Source organism: Anser anser, assembly GCF_964211835.1.
Source record: "Anser anser genome assembly, chromosome: 12".
NCBI classification, from domain to species: Eukaryota; Metazoa; Chordata; class Aves; order Anseriformes; family Anatidae; genus Anser; species Anser anser.
Window position 1 is genome coordinate 191,286 of NC_139733.1, and position 21,799 is coordinate 213,084.

Sequence of the window (21,799 nt, forward strand, 5' to 3'; positions counted from 1 at the left end):
GGGTGGTGGGATTTGGCAATTAGGGGAATGATGGCTAGTGCGTTGATCTCCAGTCCTGTCCAGGCCAGAACTCAGTGGTTGCTGGAAATTGTGATTGTGGTGCCCAAGATGAGGCTGAAGGTTATGATTGGGGTCGCGTAAGGGTTCATTAGTAGAGGAGGGGGTTAAACCATCATTTTCGGGGTATGGGCCCGATAGCTTGATTAGCTGACTCTACTAGAAAATAATATAAGGGAAGTATGGAGAATTTTGATTTCTCTTGTGTGGGTTCAATTCCTACTTTTCTAAGGTCAACAGGAAATGAGAGGGCTGTTATACCTCTATGTTCACTTTATCATAGTGACCCTTTGTAGTTCAGGCACATTTCCTTATGTAAGGAGGTAGGCCTGCATAGCAGATAGGTATGCTGATGTGTCAGAGGCACAGAGCTAGTGTGAGGGGTAGGAAGTTTTTTCATAGTAGGTGCATTAGTTGGTCATATCGGAATCGTGGGTATGAAGCTCGGACCCATAAGAAACCAGAAGATAGTAGGAGGACTTTTGTGGCTAGGATGACGGGGAATAGTTCTGTGGGTGGCCCTAGGGCGCTTGGGTTTAGGAATATGATGGCTGTAAGTGTATTTATTAGCATAATGTTCGCATATTCAGCTAGGAAGAATAAGGCGAAGGGTCCTGCGGCGTATTCAACGTTAAACCCTGAGACTAGCTCAGATTCACCCTCTGTGAGGTCAAAAGGAGCTCGGTTTGTCTCTGCTAGGGTGGATACGTATCATATTATTGCTAGGGGTCATGAGGAGAAAATGAAGTATAGAGGCTCCTGTGCGATGGCAAAGGAGCTGAGTGTGTAGCTTCCGCTTAGTATGATTATTGATAGCAGGATTATGGCCAGTGTCACTTCGTATGAAATGGTCTGTGCTACTGCCCGTAGGGCTCCGATTAGTGCGTATTTTGAGTTCGAGGCTCAGCCTGATCATAGGACTGAGTAGACGGCTAGGCTTGACATGGCTATTAGGAAGAGAACTCCGAGGTTTAGATCTGCTAGGGGAAATGGGAGTGGTAGTGGTGCTCAAGTGGTGAGGGCTAGGACAAGGGCTAGTATTGGTATCAGAATGAATAGAAGTGGGGAAGAGGTAGAGGGTCGGATGGGCTCTTTGGTAAATAGTTTCAGTCCGTCCGCAAATGGTTGAAGTAGGCCAAAAGGCCCGACAACGTTAGGGCCTTTGCGGGATTGTATGTAGCTTAGGATTTTCCGTTCTACTAGGGTTAGGAAGGCTACGGCAATCAGGATTGGGATGATGTATAGGAGGGATATAACGAGGCAGCTTAGTGTTGTTATTTGAATCATGGGTGAAGCTAGGGAGAGGATTTGAACCTCTGGGGAAAGGGCTTAAGCCTTCTGCACTTGCCGGGCTCTGCCACTCTAGCTGGTCCTTTTCTAGGATTGAAAGTGGTGGGGGAAGGCCCTCTTCACGGTTTAGTTGGTTTCACTGCTTAGAGGGGGGGGGCGTGCTTGTGGTATTGGCCCCACTTTCCCGGTCCTTTCGTACTGGGGAGAGTGTGTCATAGATAGAAACCGACCTGGATTGCTCCGGTCTGAACTCAGATCACGTAGGACTGTTAATCGTTGAACAAACGAACCCTTAATAGCGGCTGCACCATTAGGATGTCCTGATCCAACATCGAGGTCGTAAACCCCCCTGTCGATATGGGCTCTTGAGGGGGATTGCGCTGTTATCCCTGGGGTAGCTTGGTCCATTAATCAATTATATTGGGTCTGGTCACTGTTAGCACTTTGAGGGGTAGCTCTAGGTAAAGAGGTATGGTCTTGTTTTTGGAGGATTTGTTCTCCTCCAAGGTCGCCCCAACCGAAAAATATCGACCAGGCTCTGCGATGGTAGTGGCCCCAGTGGGGTTGATTGAGGATTCGCGGTGGTCGTTGATTTTTAAGTTCCACAGGGTCTTCTCGTCTTATGTTCACATCCCCGCTTTTGCACGGGGAGATCAATTTCACTGATTATCTGTGAGAGACAGTTAAGACCTCGTTTAGCCATTCATACAAGTCTCGATTTATGGGACAATTGATTGCGCTACCTTTGCACGGTTAGGATACCGCGGCCGTTAAACCTAAGTCACCGGGCAGGCATCACCTTCAATACTTGTTTAATTTGCTGAAGGCTATGTTTTTGGTAAACAGTCGGGCCTTATTAATTTGCCGAGTTCCTTTCACAGATTTTAATCGCTCTTATAGGCGCTCCTGAGTCGGGTTAACAGGGTTAGTTAATACGTGGTCTTGTAGGGGTTTTTGTATCTGTCTAGGTCTGTTAATAATGTTTCTATGTAAGCTTGCGCCGTTAGAGGGGTGTGGCCCTGTACATGAGGGGCCTAGGATGATTCCTAGGATTGTTATGAGGATGGCAGCGGTTTTGGTGATAAGGGGTATGGTTATTGGGGGGGTTTTGGTTGGTGTGATGAAAGAGGTAATGATTATTCCTGCTGTAATGCTGCCTAGGGCGAGTCGGGTTAGGGGGGCGGTGATTAGTGGGTTGTTTTCGTTTATTGATACTATTGGGGGGATTCGGGTTTGTCCAGCTTGGACTAGGATGGTTATGCGGATGCTGTAGGTTGCGGTGAATGCTGTGGCTATAAGGGTTAGGAGTAGGGCTCAAGTATTTAGGTATGATGTGTTTAAGCTTTCGATGATGAGGTCTTTTGAGTAGAATCCGGCTAGGAATGGGGTTCCTATCAGCGCCAGGTTTCCGATGGTTAGGCAGGAAGTAGTGACTGGGAGTATTTTCTGTAGGCCTCCTATCTTTCGGATATCTTGTTCTCCGTTTAGGTTGTGGATGATAGACCCTGAGCATAGGAATAGTATGGCTTTAAAGAAGGCATGGGTTGAGATGTGTAGGAAGGCTAGTTGTGGGAGGTTTAGTCCGATAGTGACTATTATTAGTCCTAGTTGGCTGGATGTTGAGAAAGCAATGATTTTTTTGATGTCATTTTGGGTTAGGGCGCATGTGGCAGCGAATAGGGTTGATAGAGCACCTAGGCATAGGCAGGCAGTTAGGGCTGTCTGGTTGGTGGCTAGCAGGGGGTGCATGCGGATGAGCAGGAAGATTCCGGCTACTACTATGGTACTGGAGTGCAGTAGGGCTGATACTGGGGTGGGGCCTTCTATTGCTGCGGGCAGTCATGGGTGGAGTCCAAATTGGGCGGATTTTCCTGCGGCTGCGAGGATTAATCCTATGAGGGGGAGGATTGGGGTTTGGTGGGGGTGTACGGCTTGTTGGATCTCTCAGGTGTTGAATGTTGAAGCTAGTCATGCTATGCTCAGGATCAGTCCGATGTCTCCGATTCGGTTGTAGATTACGGCTCGTAGGGCGGCGGTGTTGGCATCTGCTCGGCCTTGTCATCAGCCGATGAGAAGGAAGGACATGATTCGTACTCCTTCCCAGCCTACGAATAGGAGGAATATGTTGTTTGCGGTTGTTAGGAGGAGTATGGCGACTAGGAATGTCAGTAGGTAGGTGAAAAATTTTGTTACGTATGGCTCTGAGGCCATGTATCATATGGCGAATTGTAGGATTGATCATGTTACAAATAGGGCGATTGGAAGAAATGTTATTGAGTATTGGTCTATTTTTAGGCTCAGGGGGATTTTAAAGTTTATAATGAATTTTCACTCCCAGTGGCAGGTGACAGATTCTACTCCCGAGTAGATGAATGCGGTTGTAGGGGCTAGGCTAATTAGGAATGCGGTTTTAACAGCGCGGGTGGTGGCTTGTGGGGTGTTTTTAAAGTTTTTAAATAGAAATGGCAGGATGATTGGGGTTAGGAGGATTGTCAGCGTGAGTAGTGTGAGGGAGTTGATTAGTAGTGTGGGGTTCACTCCTTTTACTTGGATTTGCACCAAGATGGGTGGTTCCTAAGACCAGTGGATTGCTGTTATCCTTTAAAAGTAAGGGGGCTGAGGTTTTAGGCTCAGATGTAAGAGTTAGCAGCTCTTGTTGGTTAAACCCTCCCCTCGGCAGGTAAGAAGGTTTGAACTTCTATTCTTAGAATCACAGTCTAATGTTTGGTTTAAACTATACTTGCATGAGGGGATTCCGGAGATCAGTTCGGGTTTGAGGATTAGGAGGAATATTGGGATAATGTGGAGTGTTATGAGCAGGTGTTCTCGCGTGGTTGAGTTTTGCATAGATGTGATGTGGGAGGGGATTGAGCCTCGTTGGGTCATTAGTAGTATGAATAAGGTGTAGGAGGCGGTTAGTAGGGTTGCGATTCCTGTTAGGATGATCGTGAAGGCAGATCAGTTGAATAAGGTGATTATAATGGTTAGCTCTGCTATGAGGTTTGTTGTTGGGGGTAAGGCTATGTTTGTTAGATTGGCCAGCAATCATCAGGTAGCTATGAGTGGTAGGAGAGGTTGTAGGCCTCGTGTGAGTAGTAGAATTCGGCTGTGCGTACGTTCATAGTTTGTGTTGGCTAGGCAGAATAGTATGGAGGAAGTTAGTCCATGGGAAATTATTAGGATCATTGCCCCTGAGAATGATCAGTGGGTTTGGATTATTCCTGCGGCGATAACTAGGCCTATGTGGCTAACGGATGAATAAGCGATTAGTGATTTTAGGTCTGTCTGTCGTAGGCAGATTGAGCTAGTCATTAGGGCGCCTCATAGGGCCAGGGTTAGGAAGGGGTAGTGCAGGAGGTTGGACAGTGGGCCCATAAATAGAGTGACTCGTATAATTCCGTATCCTCCTAGCTTTAGTAGTAGGGCGGCGAGGAGTATTGAGCCTGCGATGGGTGCTTCTACGTGGGCTTTTGGCAGTCAGAGGTGTAGGCCGTATAGTGGGGCTTTTACTATGAATGCTATGAGCAGTGCTAGACCTGATAGTATTCCTGTCCATGAGGTGGATAGGGTTGGGTGGGTTAGTTGTAGGGTTGGCAGGTGCAGGGTGCCAATTTTCACGTATAGGTGTATGATTGTGATTAGCAGGGGTAGAGAGCTTACTGGCGTGTAGAATAGCAGGTAGATGCCAGCGCTTAGGCGTTCTGGTTGGTTCCCCCATCGGGTGATTAAGATTAGGGTGGGAATGAGGGTTGCTTCAAATGAGATGTAAAATAGTGCTAGTTCTGTGGTGGAAAAGGCTAGTAGGATGAATGGCTGGACTGCGACTAAGGTTGAGATAAAGATTCGTTTGCGTTGTAGGGGTTCTTGTTGCAGGTGGTTTTGGCTTGCTATGATTATGAGTGGGAGTAGTCAGCAGGATAGTACTAGGAGGGGGGATGAGATTTGGTCAATTCCTGTTCAGTTGGATAAAAATTTGTAGGGGTAGTAGGTTGGGATTAATCACTGTAGGCTTAGGGCAGCGATTAGGAGGCTGTATAAGGTGGTGTTAGTCCATAGAAATTTTGGTGGAGACAGCAGGGCTGTTGGAAGAAGTATGATTGTGGGTAGGATGATTTTTAGCATTGCAGGAGGTTTAGGTTGTGTAGATGGTCGGAGCCATGTGTGCGGGTGGAGGCTACTAGGATGGCCAGGCCTGTGCCCGCCTCACACGCTGAGAAGGTTAGCATGAGAATTGGTACCATGGTGAATGAGGAGACTTGGTTTTCGATGGATCATATTGATAGGCCTACGAATATCGATAATATTATGCTTTCAAGGCATAGTAGGGCGGATACTAGGTGGGTTCGGTGGAAGGCTAGTCCTAGTCCGCTGAAAATGAAGGCTGAGTAGAAGCTTAAATGTAGGGGCGACATAAGAAAGTTACAGGGTTGGCTGTAATCTGCTGGGTCGAAACCAGCTATCTTTTTGGTTAGACTAACTTTCTGTTATTCTGCTCATTCTAGGCCCCCTTGAATTCACTCGTAGGCCAGTCCGAGTGTTAGGAGAAGGAGGATCACTACAGTTCAGGTGAGGGTCATTAGGGGGGATTGGAGTTGGACGGCTCATGGCAGGGGGAGTAGGAGGGCGATTTCTAGGTCGAATAGGACAAACAGGATGGCTACTGAGGAAGAATCGGACTGAGAATGGTAATCGAGCAGATCCAAGTGGGTCGAATCCACATTCGTACGGTGAGAGTTTCTCTGAGTCGGGGTTTATTTGGGCGAGTCAGAAGTTTAATGCGGTTAGGGCGGCGCTTAGGATTGATGATAGGGCGAATATGAACATGAGTGCGTTCATTGCTCTCCTCTGGGTTTATACCAGATTCTAGAGATTGGAAGTCAATTGTAATTAATATACTAGAAGAGCAAGATCCTCATCAGTAGATGGTTATGTAGAGGAATAGTCAGATGACGTCTACGAAGTGTCAGTATCAGGCTGCTGCCTCGAATCCGAAGTGGTGGTCTGATGTAAAGTGGAACTTGATCAGTCGGAAGAGGCAGACGGTCAGGAAGGAGGATCCGATGATTACGTGGAGTCCGTGGAATCCAGTGGCAACGAAGAAGGTAGATCCGTAGACGCTATCGGCGATTGAGAATGGGGCTTCGTGGTATTCTATTGCTTGTAGGGCTGTGAAGTAGAATCCCAGGAGGATCGTTAGGGTTAGGGCGTGGATGGCGTGTTTTCGGTTTCCTTCTGTGATGCTGTGATGGGCTCACGTTACGGTAACGCCTGAGGCTAGTAGGATGGCTGTGTTTAGTAGGGGGACTTCTATCGGGTTGAGTGGTTTAATTCCTGTTGGGGGTCATTGGCCTCCTAGTTCTGGGGTTGGGGCCAGGCTCGAGTGGAAGAACGCTCAGAAGAACCCTAAGAAGAAGAATGCTTCGGATGTGATGAAAAGGATTATGCCGTATCGTAGGCCTTTTTGGACTGTGGGAGTGTGATGGCCTTGGAAGGTGCTTTCTCGTACAATGTCTCGTCATCATTGGAGTATTACTAGGAGTATTGAGATGAGGCCTAGGGTTAGTAGTATGGATGAGTTGTAGTGGAATCACATGATTAATCCTGAGGTTGTGAGTAGGGCGGCGGCTGCCCCGAAGATTGGTCAAGGGCTTGGGTCAACTATGTGGTATGAGTGTGCTTGGTGTGCCATTAGATGTTTTCTTGTAAGTATAGGCTTAGAAGGAGCACGAAGACGTAGGCCTGGATTATGGCTACTGCTACTTCTAGGATGGTTAGGAGTAGTAGGATGATTATTGTTAGGATGGATACTGCAGGAAGGGTGGGTATTAATGCAATGGAGGCTGTAGAGATGAGTTGGATGAGTAAGTGTCCTGCTGTAAGGTTGGCTGTAAGGCGGACTCCGAGGGCTAGGGGGCGGATTAGTAGGCTGGTTGTTTTGATCAGGATTAGTGCGGGGATTAGGGGTGTAGGGGTACCTTCGGGTAATAGGTGGGCTAAAGAGGCTGATGGTTGGTTTCGTAGGCCTGTTAGTAGTGTGGCGAGCCATAGTGGGAAGGCTAGGGCTATGTTCATAGATAGTTGGGTGGTTGGGGTGAATGTATATGGAAGGAGGCCTAGAAGGTTGATTGTAAGAAGTATGATTATTAGGGATGTAAATATTATGGCTCATTTGTGGCCATTTTTGTTGAGTGGGACTATTAGTTGTTTTGTGATTAGGTGAAGGAGTCATGTTTGGATAGTAGAAAGGCGGTTGTTGATTCATCGGTTGTTTGGGGACGGGAATAGTAGGGCTGGGAAGAGTAGGGATAGTAGGATTAAGGGGATGCCAAATAGATTGGGGCTGGAAAATTGGTCAAAGAAGCTTAGGTTCATGGTCAGGATCATGGTGTGGGTTTGGTAGTGAGGGAGGTCTTATTTGATGGGGGGTTGGTTGTGGTGAAGGCTAGTAGTTTTGGTTGGATGAGGAGTGCTAGGGTTAATCAGGTTATAATTATGATTGAAAATCATGGTGCGGGGTTAAGCTGTGGCATATCATTAAGGAGGGGGAAGTCCCTCTTTGGCTAGCTTAAAAGGCTAGTGCTGTTGCATAGCTTCTTAATGATTAGGATGATGATAGAAGGGACGATCAGGCCTCGAAATGTGGGAGTGGGGTTGATTCTACTACAATGGGTATGTAGCTGTGATTAGCCCCGCAAATTTCTGAGCATTGTCCGTAAAAAATCCCAGGCCGGGTGGTAATGAATGAAGTTTGGTTTAGTCGGCCTGGGATTGCGTCTGTTTTAACTCCGAGCGTTGGGACTGCTCAGGAGTGGAGTACGTCTCCTGCAGTAATGATCACGCGGATGGGGGATTCTATTGGGATAACTACGCGGTGGTCAACTTCTAGCAGTCGGAAGTGGCCGTTGGGTAAGTCTGGGGTGGGCACTATGTAGGAGTCGAATGATAGGTCTTTGAAGTCTGTGTATTCGTAGCTTCAGTATCATTGGTGGTCGATGGCTTTTAGGGTGAGGTCTGGTTCATCGATTTTGTCCATTATGTAGAGGATTTGTAGGGATGGGAGGGCGAGGAGTACCAGGACGATAGCAGGTAGGATTGTCCAGATCAGCTCTACTTCTTGGGCGTCTACAGCATTGGACGAGAGTTTTTCTGTTAGTATGTGGGCTAAAAGGTAGAGAACTAGGCTGCAGATAGCTAGGGCAACGATTAGGGCGTGGTCGTGGAATTCAACGAGTTCTTCTATGATGGGTGATGAGGCGTCTTGGAATCCTAGTTGGGAGTGGTTGGCCACATGAGATGTACAGGATTTTTACCTGTGATTTAGTCTTGACAAGGCTATGTAATTGGTTTACTAACGTCTCATAAGAAAGAAGCATGAGCGGTTAATGCAGTTGGCTTGAAACCAGCATGTGAGGGTTCGATTCCTTCCTTTCTTGTACTTGGACGAAGGCCGGTTCCTCGAAAGTATGGTATGGGGGAGGGCAGCCGTGGATTCATTCAACGTTTGTGGTAGTTAGTTCTGGTTGTAGGACTTTTCGTTTGGCCGAAAAGGCTTCTCAGATGATGAATATTAGTATGATTACGGCTACTATTGAGATTAGGGAGCCGATGGAGGAAATGGTGTTTCATAGTGTGTAGGCGTTGGGATAGTCCGAGTATCGTCGGGGTATTCCTGCTAGGCCTAGGAAGTGCTGGGGGAAGAACGTTAGGTTTACTCCTGTAAATATTACCCCGAAGTGGGCTTTTGCTCATGTTTGGTGTAGGGTAAACCCAGTGAGTAGTGGGAATCAGTGAGTAAATCCTGCTAGAATGGCAAAGACGGCGCCTATGGATAGGACGTAGTGGAAGTGGGCAACTACGTAGTACGTGTCGTGCAGGGCGATGTCTAGGGAAGAGTTTGCAAGAACGATTCCTGTTAATCCTCCGATGGTAAATAGGAAGATAAATCCTAGAGCTCATAGTATTGGGGGGGTCTCATTTGATTGTTCCTCCGTGCAGGGTGGCTAGTCAGCTAAATACTTTGATTCCGGTAGGGATGGCAATGATTATAGTGGCTGATGTAAAGTAGGCTCGGGTATCAACGTCTATTCCTACTGTAAACATGTGGTGAGCTCAGACGATGAATCCTAGGAAGCCGATGGATAGTATGGCTCAGACTATTCCCATGTAGCCGAAGGGCTCCTTTTTGCCTGAGTAGTACGTGACTACGTGTGAGATGATTCCGAACCCCGGTAGGATCAGAATATAGACTTCTGGGTGTCCGAAGAATCAGAATAGGTGTTGGTACAGGATTGGGTCTCCTCCTCCAGCGGGGTCGAAGAATGTGGTGTTTAGGTTTCGATCAGTTAGTAATATTGTAATACCGGCGGCGAGTACGGGGAGTGATAGAAGGAGTAGGATGGCGGTAATTAGTACGGATCAGACAAATAGTGTCCACTTCCACTACGTCCTATCCATAGGCGCCGTCTTTGCCATTCTAGCAGGATTTACTCACTGATTCCCACTACTCACTGGGTTTACCCTACACCAAACATGAGCAAAAGCCCACTTCGGGGTAATATTTACAGGAGTAAACCTAACGTTCTTCCCCCAGCACTTCCTAGGCCTAGCAGGAATACCCCGACGATACTCGGACTATCCCGACGCCTACACACTATGAAACACCATTTCCTCCTAGTCCTAGGACTTAGAGAAACTCCAGTACTAAAAATAGTAAACACAAGCAATAATTTCATATACTTCACTCTCACTCACCACTCAACTATCAGCTAACCACACCCCCGTCCACATAGCTTAACACAAAGCATGGCACTGAAGTTGCCAAGATGGCATAAAACATGCCTGCGGACAAAAGACTTAGTCCTAACCTTACGGTTGGTTTTTGCTAAATATATACATGCAAGTATCCGCGCCCCAGTGTAAACGCCCTCGACCACCTACCCCCATACAGGCCTTGAGGAGCGGGTATCAGGCACACCCAAGTAGTAGCCCAAGACGCCTCGCTAAGCCACGCCCCCACGGGTATTCAGCAGTAATTAACATTAAGCAATGAGTGCAAACTTGACTTAGTTATAGCAACAGCCTAACTTCAAGGGTTGGTAAATCTTGTGCCAGCCACCGCGGTCATACAAGAAACCCAAATCAACCGTCCTATTGACACGGCGTAAAGAGTGGTAAAATGCCTATCCTAGCTAACTAAGATCAAAATGCAACTGAGCTGTCATAAGCCCAAGATGCACCTAAACACACCATTAAGATGATCTTAGGAACTAACGACTGATTTAAACCCACGAAAGCCAGGGCCCAAACTGGGATTAGATACCCCACTATGCCTGGCCCTAAATCTTGATACTTACTTTACCGAAGTATCCGCCAGAGAACTACGAGCACAAACGCTTAAAACTCTAAGGACTTGGCGGTGCCCCAAACCCACCTAGAGGAGCCTGTTCTACAATCGATAATCCCCGATTAACCCAACCACCCCTTGCCAACACAGCCTACATACCGCCGTCGCCAGCCCACCTCGAATGAGAGCACAACAGTGGACACAATAGCACCCCGCTAATAAGACAGGTCAAGGTATAGCCTATGGAGTGGAAGAAATGGGCTACATTCCCTATTCATAGGGCACACGGAAAGAAGCGTGAAACCACTTCTGGAAGGCGGATTTAGCAGTAAAGTGGGACAATAGAGCCTACTTTAAGCCGGCCCTGGGGCACGTACATACCGCCCGTCACCCTCCTCAAAAGCCACATCCCACATAACTAATACCATAAATACGCTGAAGATGAGGTAAGTCGTAACAAGGTAAGTGTACCGGAAGGTGTACTTAGAATATCAAGACGTAGCTATAACACCAAAGCACTCAGCTTACACCTGAAAGATATCTACTAGACCGGATCGTCTTGAAGCCCCCCCTCTAGCTCAACCACACAAATAGTACACCAAAACTAAAGAATTTACTAAACTAATTAAACTAAAGCATTTTACAGTCTTAGTATAGGCGATAGAAAAGACACTTAGACGCGATAGAGACCCCAGTACCGTAAGGGAAAGATGAAATAGCAGTGAAACAATCAAAGCGACAGACAGCAAAGATCAACCCTTGTACCTTTTGCATCATGGTTTAGCGAGAACAACCAAGCAAAGTGAACTAAAGTTTGCCCCCCCGAAACCCAAGCGAGCTACTTTCAAGCAGTTAAAGAGAGCGAACCCGTCTCTGTTGCAAAAGAGTGGGATGACTTGTCAGTAGAGGTGAAAAGCCAACCGAGCTGGGTGATAGCTGGTTACCTGTGAAACGAATCTAAGTTCCCCCTTAATCCTCCCTACCGGACATCCTGAACCCTAATGAGATGATTAAGAGCTATTTAATGGAGGGACAGCTCCATTAAAAAAGGACACAACCTCGACTAGCGGATAATTCTTACTACTGATCCTACCGTGGGCCCTAAAGCAGCCATCAAAAAAGAGTGCGTCAAAGCTCCACCACCTAAAAATACCAAAATAAGATGATTCCCTTATCACAAACAGGTCAACCTATGAATATAGGAGAATTAATGCTAAAATAAGTAACTCAGGGCCACACCCCTCTAACGGCGCAAGCTTACATAGAAACATTATTAACAGACCTAGACAGATACAAAAACCCCTACAAGACCACGTATTAACTAACCCTGTTAACCCGACTCAGGAGCGCCTATAAGAGCGATTAAAATCTGTGAAAGGAACTCGGCAAATTAATAAGGCCCGACTGTTTACCAAAAACATAGCCTTCAGCAAATTAAACAAGTATTGAAGGTGATGCCTGCCCGGTGACTTAGGTTTAACGGCCGCGGTATCCTAACCGTGCAAAGGTAGCGCAATCAATTGTCCCATAAATCGAGACTTGTATGAATGGCTAAACGAGGTCTTAACTGTCTCTCACAGATAATCAGTGAAATTGATCTCCCCGTGCAAAAGCGGGGATGTGAACATAAGACGAGAAGACCCTGTGGAACTTAAAAATCAACGACCACCGCGAATCCTCAATCAACCCCACTGGGGCCACTACCATCGCAGAGCCTGGTCGATATTTTTCGGTTGGGGCGACCTTGGAGGAGAACAAATCCTCCAAAAACAAGACCATACCTCTTTACCTAGAGCTACCCCTCAAAGTGCTAACAGTGACCAGACCCAATATAATTGATTAATGGACCAAGCTACCCCAGGGATAACAGCGCAATCCCCCTCAAGAGCCCATATCGACAGGGGGGTTTACGACCTCGATGTTGGATCAGGACATCCTAATGGTGCAGCCGCTATTAAGGGTTCGTTTGTTCAACGATTAACAGTCCTACGTGATCTGAGTTCAGACCGGAGCAATCCAGGTCGGTTTCTATCTATGACACACTCTCCCCAGTACGAAAGGACCGGGAAAGTGGGGCCAATACCACAAGCACGCCCCCCCCTCTAAGCAGTGAAACCAACTAAACCGTGAAGAGGGCCTTCCCCCACCACTTTCAATCCTAGAAAAGGACCAGCTAGAGTGGCAGAGCCCGGCAAGTGCAGAAGGCTTAAGCCCTTTCCCCAGAGGTTCAAATCCTCTCCCTAGCTTCACCCATGATTCAAATAACAACACTAAGCTGCCTCATTATATCCCTCCTATACATCATCCCAATCCTGATTGCCGTAGCCTTCCTAACCCTAGTAGAACGGAAAATCCTAAGCTACATACAATCCCGCAAAGGCCCTAACGTTGTCGGGCCTTTTGGCCTACTTCAACCATTTGCGGACGGACTGAAACTATTTACCAAAGAGCCCATCCGACCCTCTACCTCTTCCCCACTTCTATTCATTCTGATACCAATACTAGCCCTTGTCCTAGCCCTCACCACTTGAGCACCACTACCACTCCCATTTCCCCTAGCAGATCTAAACCTCGGAGTTCTCTTCCTAATAGCCATGTCAAGCCTAGCCGTCTACTCAGTCCTATGATCAGGCTGAGCCTCGAACTCAAAATACGCACTAATCGGAGCCCTACGGGCAGTAGCACAGACCATTTCATACGAAGTGACACTGGCCATAATCCTGCTATCAATAATCATACTAAGCGGAAGCTACACACTCAGCTCCTTTGCCGTCGCACAGGAGCCTCTATACTTCATTTTCTCCTCATGACCCCTAGCAATAATATGATACGTATCCACCCTAGCAGAGACAAACCGAGCTCCTTTTGACCTCACAGAGGGTGAATCTGAGCTAGTCTCAGGGTTTAACGTTGAATACGCCGCAGGACCCTTCGCCTTATTCTTCCTAGCTGAATATGCGAACATTATGCTAATAAATACACTTACAGCCATCATATTCCTAAACCCAAGCGCCCTAGGGCCACCCACAGAACTATTCCCCGTCATCCTAGCCACAAAAGTCCTCCTACTATCTTCTGGTTTCTTATGGGTCCGAGCTTCATACCCACGATTCCGATATGACCAACTAATGCACCTACTATGAAAAAACTTCCTACCCCTCACACTAGCTCTGTGCCTCTGACACATCAGCATACCTATCTGCTATGCAGGCCTACCTCCTTACATAAGGAAATGTGCCTGAACTACAAAGGGTCACTATGATAAAGTGAACATAGAGGTATAACAGCCCTCTCATTTCCTGTTGACCTTAGAAAAGTAGGAATTGAACCCACACAAGAGAAATCAAAATTCTCCATACTTCCCTTATATTATTTTCTAGTAGAGTCAGCTAATCAAGCTATCGGGCCCATACCCCGAAAATGATGGTTTAACCCCCTCCTCTACTAATGAACCCTTACGCGACCCCAATCATAACCTTCAGCCTCATCTTGGGCACCACAATCACAATTTCCAGCAACCACTGAGTTCTGGCCTGGACAGGACTGGAGATCAACACACTAGCCATCATTCCCCTAATTGCCAAATCCCACCACCCACGAGCAGTAGAAGCCGCAACGAAATACTTCCTAACCCAAGCAGCTGCTTCCGCCCTGGTCCTATTCTCTAGCATAACCAATGCCTGAGTCACCGGCCAATGAGACATCACACAAATAAACCACCCAACCTCCTGTCTACTACTGACAGCAGCAATCGCTATTAAACTGGGCCTAGTGCCATTTCACTTCTGATTCCCAGAAGTACTACAAGGATCGCCACTAATAACAGCCCTGCTACTCTCGACCCTCATAAAATTCCCCCCACTAACCCTGCTCCTACTAACATCCAAATCCCTCGACCCAGCTCTACTCACCGCCATGGCCCTAGCCTCAACAGCACTAGGAGGCTGAATAGGACTGAACCAAACACAAACACGCAAAATCCTAGCCTTCTCGTCCATCTCCCACTTAGGCTGAATCGCCATCATCCTAGTTTACAGCCCCAAATTGGCCTTACTTACCTTCTACCTATACACAATCATAACATCAGCCGTATTCCTAGCCCTTAACAAAATCAAAGCCCTTAACCTATCCATGATCACAACCTCATGAACAAAAACCCCAGTGCTAAACGCCACCCTAATACTAGTACTTTTATCCCTAGCAGGCCTCCCCCCATTAACAGGCTTTATACCAAAGTGACTTATCATCCAAGAACTAACTAAACAGGAAATAACACCAGCAGCCATGGCAATTGCCATGCTATCACTGCTCAGCCTCTTCTTCTACCTACGCCTCGCATACCACTCAACAATTACCCTTCCCCCCAACTCCTCTAACCACATAAAACAATGATACACTAGCAAAGCCCCAAGCACACCTACTGCGGTCCTTGCCTCACTATCAATCCTCTTACTTCCCCTGTCCCCAATAATACATGCCATTGTCTAGAAACTTAGGATAACACCCCAAACCGAAGGCCTTCAAAGCCTTAAATAAGAGTTAAACCCTCTTAGTTTCTGCACATTAAGACTTACAGAATATTAACCTGTATCTTCTGAATGCAAGTCAGACGCTTTAATTAAGCTAAAGCCTCCCTAGACAGATGGGCTTCGATCCCACAAAACTCTAGTTAACAGCTAAATGCCTAAACCAATTGGCTTCTGCCTACAAAGACCCTGACGCACCCTAGTGCGCATCGATGAGCTTGCAACTCAACATGAATTTCACTACAGAGCCGATAAGAAGAGGAATTAAACCTCTGTAAAAAGGACTACAGCCTAACGCTTCAACACTCAGCCATCTTACCCGTCACCTTCATCAACCGATGACTATTTTCCACTAACCATAAGGATATTGGCACCCTGTACCTCATCTTCGGGGCATGAGCAGGAATAGTCGGCACCGCACTCAGCCTATTAATCCGCGCAGAACTAGGACAACCAGGAACTCTCCTAGGCGACGACCAAATTTACAATGTAATCGTTACCGCTCACGCCTTTGTAATAAGCTTCTTTATAGTCATACCCATCATGATCGGAGGATTCGGCAACTGATTAGTCCCCCTCATAATCGGTGCCCCCGACATAGCATTCCCGCGAATAAACAACATAAGCTTTTGACTCCTCCCCCCATCATTCCTCCTCCTACTAGCCTCATCCACTGTAGAAGCTGGCGCCGGCACAGGCTGAACTGTCTACCCTCCCCTAGCAGGTGACCTTGCCCACGCCGGAGCTTCAGTAGACCTGGCTATCTTCTCACTCCACTTAGCCGGTATCTCCTCCATCCTTGGGGCCATCAACTTTATCACCACAGCCATCAACATAAAACCCCCCGCACTCTCACAATACCAAACCCCACTATTTGTCTGATCCGTACTAATTACCGCCATCCTACTCCTTCTATCACTCCCCGTACTCGCCGCCGGTATTACAATATTACTAACTGATCGAAACCTAAACACCACATTCTTCGACCCCGCTGGAGGAGGAGACCCAATCCTGTACCAACACCTATTCTGATTCTTCGGACACCCAGAAGTCTATATTCTGATCCTACCGGGGTTCGGAATCATCTCACACGTAGTCACATACTACTCAGGCAAAAAGGAGCCCTTCGGCTACATGGGAATAGTCTGAGCCATACTATCCATCGGCTTCCTAGGATTCATCGTCTGAGCTCACCACATGTTTACAGTAGGAATAGACGTTGATACCCGAGCCTACTTTACATCAGCCACTATAATCATTGCCATCCCTACCGGAATCAAAGTATTTAGCTGACTAGCCACCCTGCACGGAGGAACAATCAAATGAGACCCCCCCCAATACTATGAGCTCTAGGATTTATCTTCCTATTTACCATCGGAGGATTAACAGGAATCGTTCTTGCAAACTCTTCCCTAGACATCGCCCTGCACGACACGTACTACGTAGTTGCCCACTTCCACTACGTCCTATCCATAGGCGCTGTCTTTGCCATTCTAGCAGGATTTACTCACTGATTCCCACTACTCACTGGGTTTACCCTACACCAAACATGAGCAAAAGCCCACTTCGGGGTAATATTTACAGGAGTAAACCTAACGTTCTTCCCCCAGCACTTCCTAGGCCTAGCAGGAATACCCCGACGATACTCGGACTATCCCGACGCCTACACACTATGAAACACCATTTCCTCCTAGTCCTAGGACTTAGAGAAACTCCAGTACTAAAAATAGTAAACACAAGCAATAATTTCATATACTTCACTCTCACTCACCACTCAACTATCAGCTAACCACACCCCCGTCCACATAGCTTAACACAAAGCATGGCACTGAAGTTGCCAAGATGGCATAAAACATGCCTGCGGACAAAAGACTTAGTCCTAACCTTACGGTTGGTTTTTGCTAAATATATACATGCAAGTATCCGCGCCCCAGTGTAAACGCCCTCGACCACCTACCCCCATACAGGCCTTGAGGAGCGGGTATCAGGCACACCCAAGTAGTAGCCCAAGACGCCTCGCTAAGCCACGCCCCCACGGGTATTCAGCAGTAATTAACATTAAGCAATGAGTGCAAACTTGACTTAGTTATAGCAACAGCCTAACTTCAAGGGTTGGTAAATCTTGTGCCAGCCACCGCGGTCATACAAGAAACCCAAATCAACCGTCCTATTGACACGGCGTAAAGAGTGATAAAATGCCTATCCTAGCTAACTAAGATCAAAATGCAACTGAGCTGTCATAAGCCCAAGATGCACCTAAACACACCATTAAGATGATCTTAGGAACTAACGACTGATTTAAACCCACGAAAGCCAGGGCCCAAACTGGGATTAGATACCCCACTATGCCTGGCCCTAAATCTTGATACTTACTTTACCGAAGTATCCGCCAGAGAACTACGAGCACAAACGCTTAAAACTCTAAGGACTTGGCGGTGCCCCAAACCCACCTAGAGGAGCCTGTTCTACAATCGATAATCCCCGATTAACCCAACCACCCCTTGCCAACACAGCCTACATACCGCCGTCGCCAGCCCACCTCGAATGAGAGCACAACAGTGGACACAATAGCACCCCGCTAATAAGACAGGTCAAGGTATAGCCTATGGAGTGGAAGAAATGGGCTACATTCCCTATTCATAGGGCACACGGAAAGAAGCGTGAAACCACTTCTGGAAGGCGGATTTAGCAGTAAAGTGGGACAATAGAGCCTACTTTAAGCCGGCCCTGGGGCACGTACATGGTTAAACATGCCTGTTAGTAGTGTGGCGAGCCATAGTGGGAAGGCTAGGGCTATGTTCATAGATAGTTGGGTGGTTGGGGTGAATGTATATGGAAGGAGGCCTAGAAGGTTGATTGTAAGAAGTATGATTATTAGGGATGTAAATATTATGGCTCATTTGTGGCCATTTTTGTTGAGTGGGACTATTAGTTGTTTTGTGATTAGGTGAAGGAGTCATGTTTGGATAGTAGAAAGGCGGTTGTTGATTCATCGGTTGTTTGGGGACGGGAATAGTAGGGCTGGGAAGAGTAGGGATAGTAGGATTAAGGGGATGCCAAATAGATTGGGGCTGGAAAATTGGTCAAAGAAGCTTAGGTTCATGGTCAGGATCATGGTGTGGGTTTGGTAGTGAGGGAGGTCTTATTTGATGGGGGGTTGGTTGTGGTGAAGGCTAGTAGTTTTGGTTGGATGAGGAGTGCTAGGGTTAATCAGGTTATAATTATGATTGAAAATCATGGTGCGGGGTTAAGCTGTGGCATATCATTAAGGAGGGGGAAGTCCCTCTTTGGCTAGCTTAAAAGGCTAGTGCTGTTGCATAGCTTCTTAATGATTAGGATGATGATAGAAGGGACGATCAGGCCTCGAAATGTGGGAGTGGGGTTGATTCTACTACAATGGGTATGTAGCTGTGATTAGCCCCGCAAATTTCTGAGCATTGTCCGTAAAAAATCCCAGGCCGGGTGGTAATGAATGAAGTTTGGTTTAGTCGGCCTGGGATTGCGTCTGTTTTAACTCCGAGCGTTGGGACTGCTCAGGAGTGGAGTACGTCTCCTGCAGTAATGATCACGCGGATGGGGGATTCTATTGGGATAACTACGCGGTGGTCAACTTCTAGCAGTCGGAAGTGGCCGTTGGGTAAGTCTGGGGTGGGCACTATGTAGGAGTCGAATGATAGGTCTTTGAAGTCTGTGTATTCGTAGCTTCAGTATCATTGGTGGCCGATGGCTTTTAGGGTGAGGTCTGGTTCGTCGATTTTGTCCATTATGTAGAGGATTTGTAGGGATGGGAGGGCGAGGAGTACCAGGACGATAGCAGGTAGGATTGTCCAGATCAGCTCTACTTCTTGGGCGTCTACAGCATTGGACGAGAGTTTTTCTGTTAGTATGTGGGCTAAAAGGTAGAGAACTAGGCTGCAGATAGCTAGGGCAACGATTAGGGCGTGGTCGTGGAATTCAACGAGTTCTTCTATGATGGGTGATGAGGCGTCTTGGAATCCTAGTTGGGAGTGGTTGGCCACATGAGATGTACAGGATTTTTACCTGTGATTTAGTCTTGACAAGGCTATGTAATTGGTTTACTAACGTCTCATAAGAAAGAAGCATGAGCGGTTAATGCAGTTGGCTTGAAACCAGCATGTGAGGGTTCGATTCCTTCCTTTCTTGTACTTGGACGAAGGCCGGTTCCTCGAAAGTATGGTATGGGGGAGGGCAGCCGTGGATTCATTCAACGTTTGTGGTAGTTAGTTCTGGTTGTAGGACTTTTCGTTTGGCCGAAAAGGCTTCTCAGATGATGAATATTAGTATGATTACGGCTACTATTGAGATTAGGGAGCCGATGGAGGAAATGGTGTTTCATAGTGTGTAGGCGTCGGGATAGTCCGAGTATCGTCGGGGTATTCCTGCTAGGCCTAGGAAGTGCTGGGGGAAGAACGTTAGGTTTACTCCTGTAAATATTACCCCGAAGTGGGCTTTTGCTCATGTTTGGTGTAGGGTAAACCCAGTGAGTAGTGGGAATCAGTGAGTAAATCCTGCTAGAATGGCAAAGACGGCGCCTATGGATAGGACGTAGTGGAAGTGGGCAACTACGTAGTACGTGTCGTGCAGGGCGATGTCTAGGGAAGAGTTTGCAAGAACGATTCCTGTTAATCCTCCGATGGTAAATAGGAAGATAAATCCTAGAGCTCATAGTATTGGGGGGGTCTCATTTGATTGTTCCTCCGTGCAGGGTGGCTAGTCAGCTAAATACTTTGATTCCGGTAGGGATGGCAATGATTATAGTGGCTGATGTAAAGTAGGCTCGGGTATCAACGTCTATTCCTACTGTAAACATGTGGTGAGCTCAGACGATGAATCCTAGGAAGCCGATGGATAGTATGGCTCAGACTATTCCCATGTAGCCGAAGGGCTCCTTTTTGCCTGAGTAGTATGTGACTACGTGTGAGATGATTCCGAACCCCGGTAGGATCAGAATATAGACTTCTGGGTGTCCGAAGAATCAGAATAGGTGTTGGTACAGGATTGGGTCTCCTCCTCCAGCGGGGTCGAAGAATGTGGTGTTTAGGTTTCGATCAGTTAGTAATATTGTAATACCGGCGGCGAGTACGGGGAGTGATAGAAGGAGTAGGATGGCGGTAATTAGTACGGATCAGACAAATAGTGTCCACTTCCACTACGTCCTATCCATAGGCGCCGTCTTTGCCATTCTAGCAGGATTTACTCACTGATTCCCACTACTCACTGGGTTTACCCTACACCAAACATGAGCAAAAGCCCACTTCGGGGTAATATTTACAGGAGTAAACCTAACGTTCTTCCCCCAGCACTTCCTAGGCCTAGCAGGAATACCCCGACGATACTCGGACTATCCCGACGCCTACACACTATGAAACACCATTTCCTCCTAGTCCTAGGACTTAGAGAAACTCCAGTACTAAAAATAGTAAACACAAGCAATAATTTCATATACTTCACTCTCACTCACCACTCAACTATCAGCTAACCACACCCCCGTCCACATAGCTTAACACAAAGCATGGCACTGAAGTTGCCAAGATGGCATAAAACATGCCTGCGGACAAAAGACTTAGTCCTAACCTTACGGTTGGTTTTTGCTAAATATATACATGCAAGTATCCGCGCCCCAGTGTAAACGCCCTCGACCACCTACCCCCATACAGGCCTTGAGGAGCGGGTATCAGGCATACCCAAGTAGTAGCCCAAGACGCCTCGCTAAGCCACGCCCCCACGGGTATTCAGCAGTAATTAACATTAAGCAATGAGTGCAAACTTGACTTAGTTATAGCAACAGCCTAACTTCAAGGGTTGGTAAATCTTGTGCCAGCCACCGCGGTCATACAAGAAACCCAAATCAACCGTCCTATTGACACGGCGTAAAGAGTGGTAAAATGCCTATCCTAGCTAACTAAGATCAAAATGCAACTGAGCTGTCATAAGCCCAAGATGCACCTAAACACACCATTAAGATGATCTTAGGAACTAACGACTGATTTAAACCCACGAAAGCCAGGGCCCAAACTGGGATTAGATACCCCACTATGCCTGGCCCTAAATCTTGATACTTACTTTACCGAAGTATCCGCCAGAGAACTACGAGCACAAACGCTTAAAACTCTAAGGACTTGGCGGTGCCCCAAACCCACCTAGAGGAGCCTGTTCTACAATCGATAATCCCCGATTAACCCAACCACCCCTTGCCAACACAGCCTACATACCGCCGTCGCCAGCCCACCTCGAATGAGAGCACAACAGTGGACACAATAGCACCCCGCTAATAAGACAGGTCAAGGTATAGCCTATGGAGTGGAAGAAATGGGCTACATTCCCTATTCATAGGGCACACGGAAAGAAGCGTGAAACCACTTCTGGAAGGCGGATTTAGCAGTAAAGTGGGACAATAGAGCCTACTTTAAGCCGGCCCTGGGGCACGTACATACCGCCCGTCACCCTCCTCAAAAGCCACATCCCACATAACTAATACCATAAATACGCTGAAGATGAGGTAAGTCGTAACAAGGTAAGTGTACCGGAAGGTGTACTTAGAATATCAAGACGTAGCTATAAC

The 21,799-nt window shown here is 47.2% G+C and overlaps 2 long non-coding RNA genes across 2 annotated transcripts in view; one reads left to right on the forward strand and one right to left on the reverse strand.

Moving 5' to 3' along the window:
* Positions 1 to 217: 217 nt before the first annotated feature.
* Positions 218 to 14,069, reverse strand: LOC310880199. The gene is made up of 2 exons (XR_014571525.1): positions 13,876 to 14,069; positions 218 to 386 (listed from the first exon to the last, which is right to left on the reverse strand). It is a non-coding gene; the product is annotated as an uncharacterized lncRNA (long non-coding RNA).
* A 1,188-nt stretch (positions 14,070 to 15,257) lies between these two features.
* LOC310880202 overlaps positions 15,258 to 21,799 on the forward strand; it is a 97,246-nt gene continuing 90,704 nt past the window's right edge. The window contains exon 1 of the long non-coding RNA XR_014571528.1: positions 15,258 to 15,786. This is a non-coding gene — a long non-coding RNA (uncharacterized lncRNA). The remainder of the gene's footprint in view (positions 15,787 to 21,799) is intronic.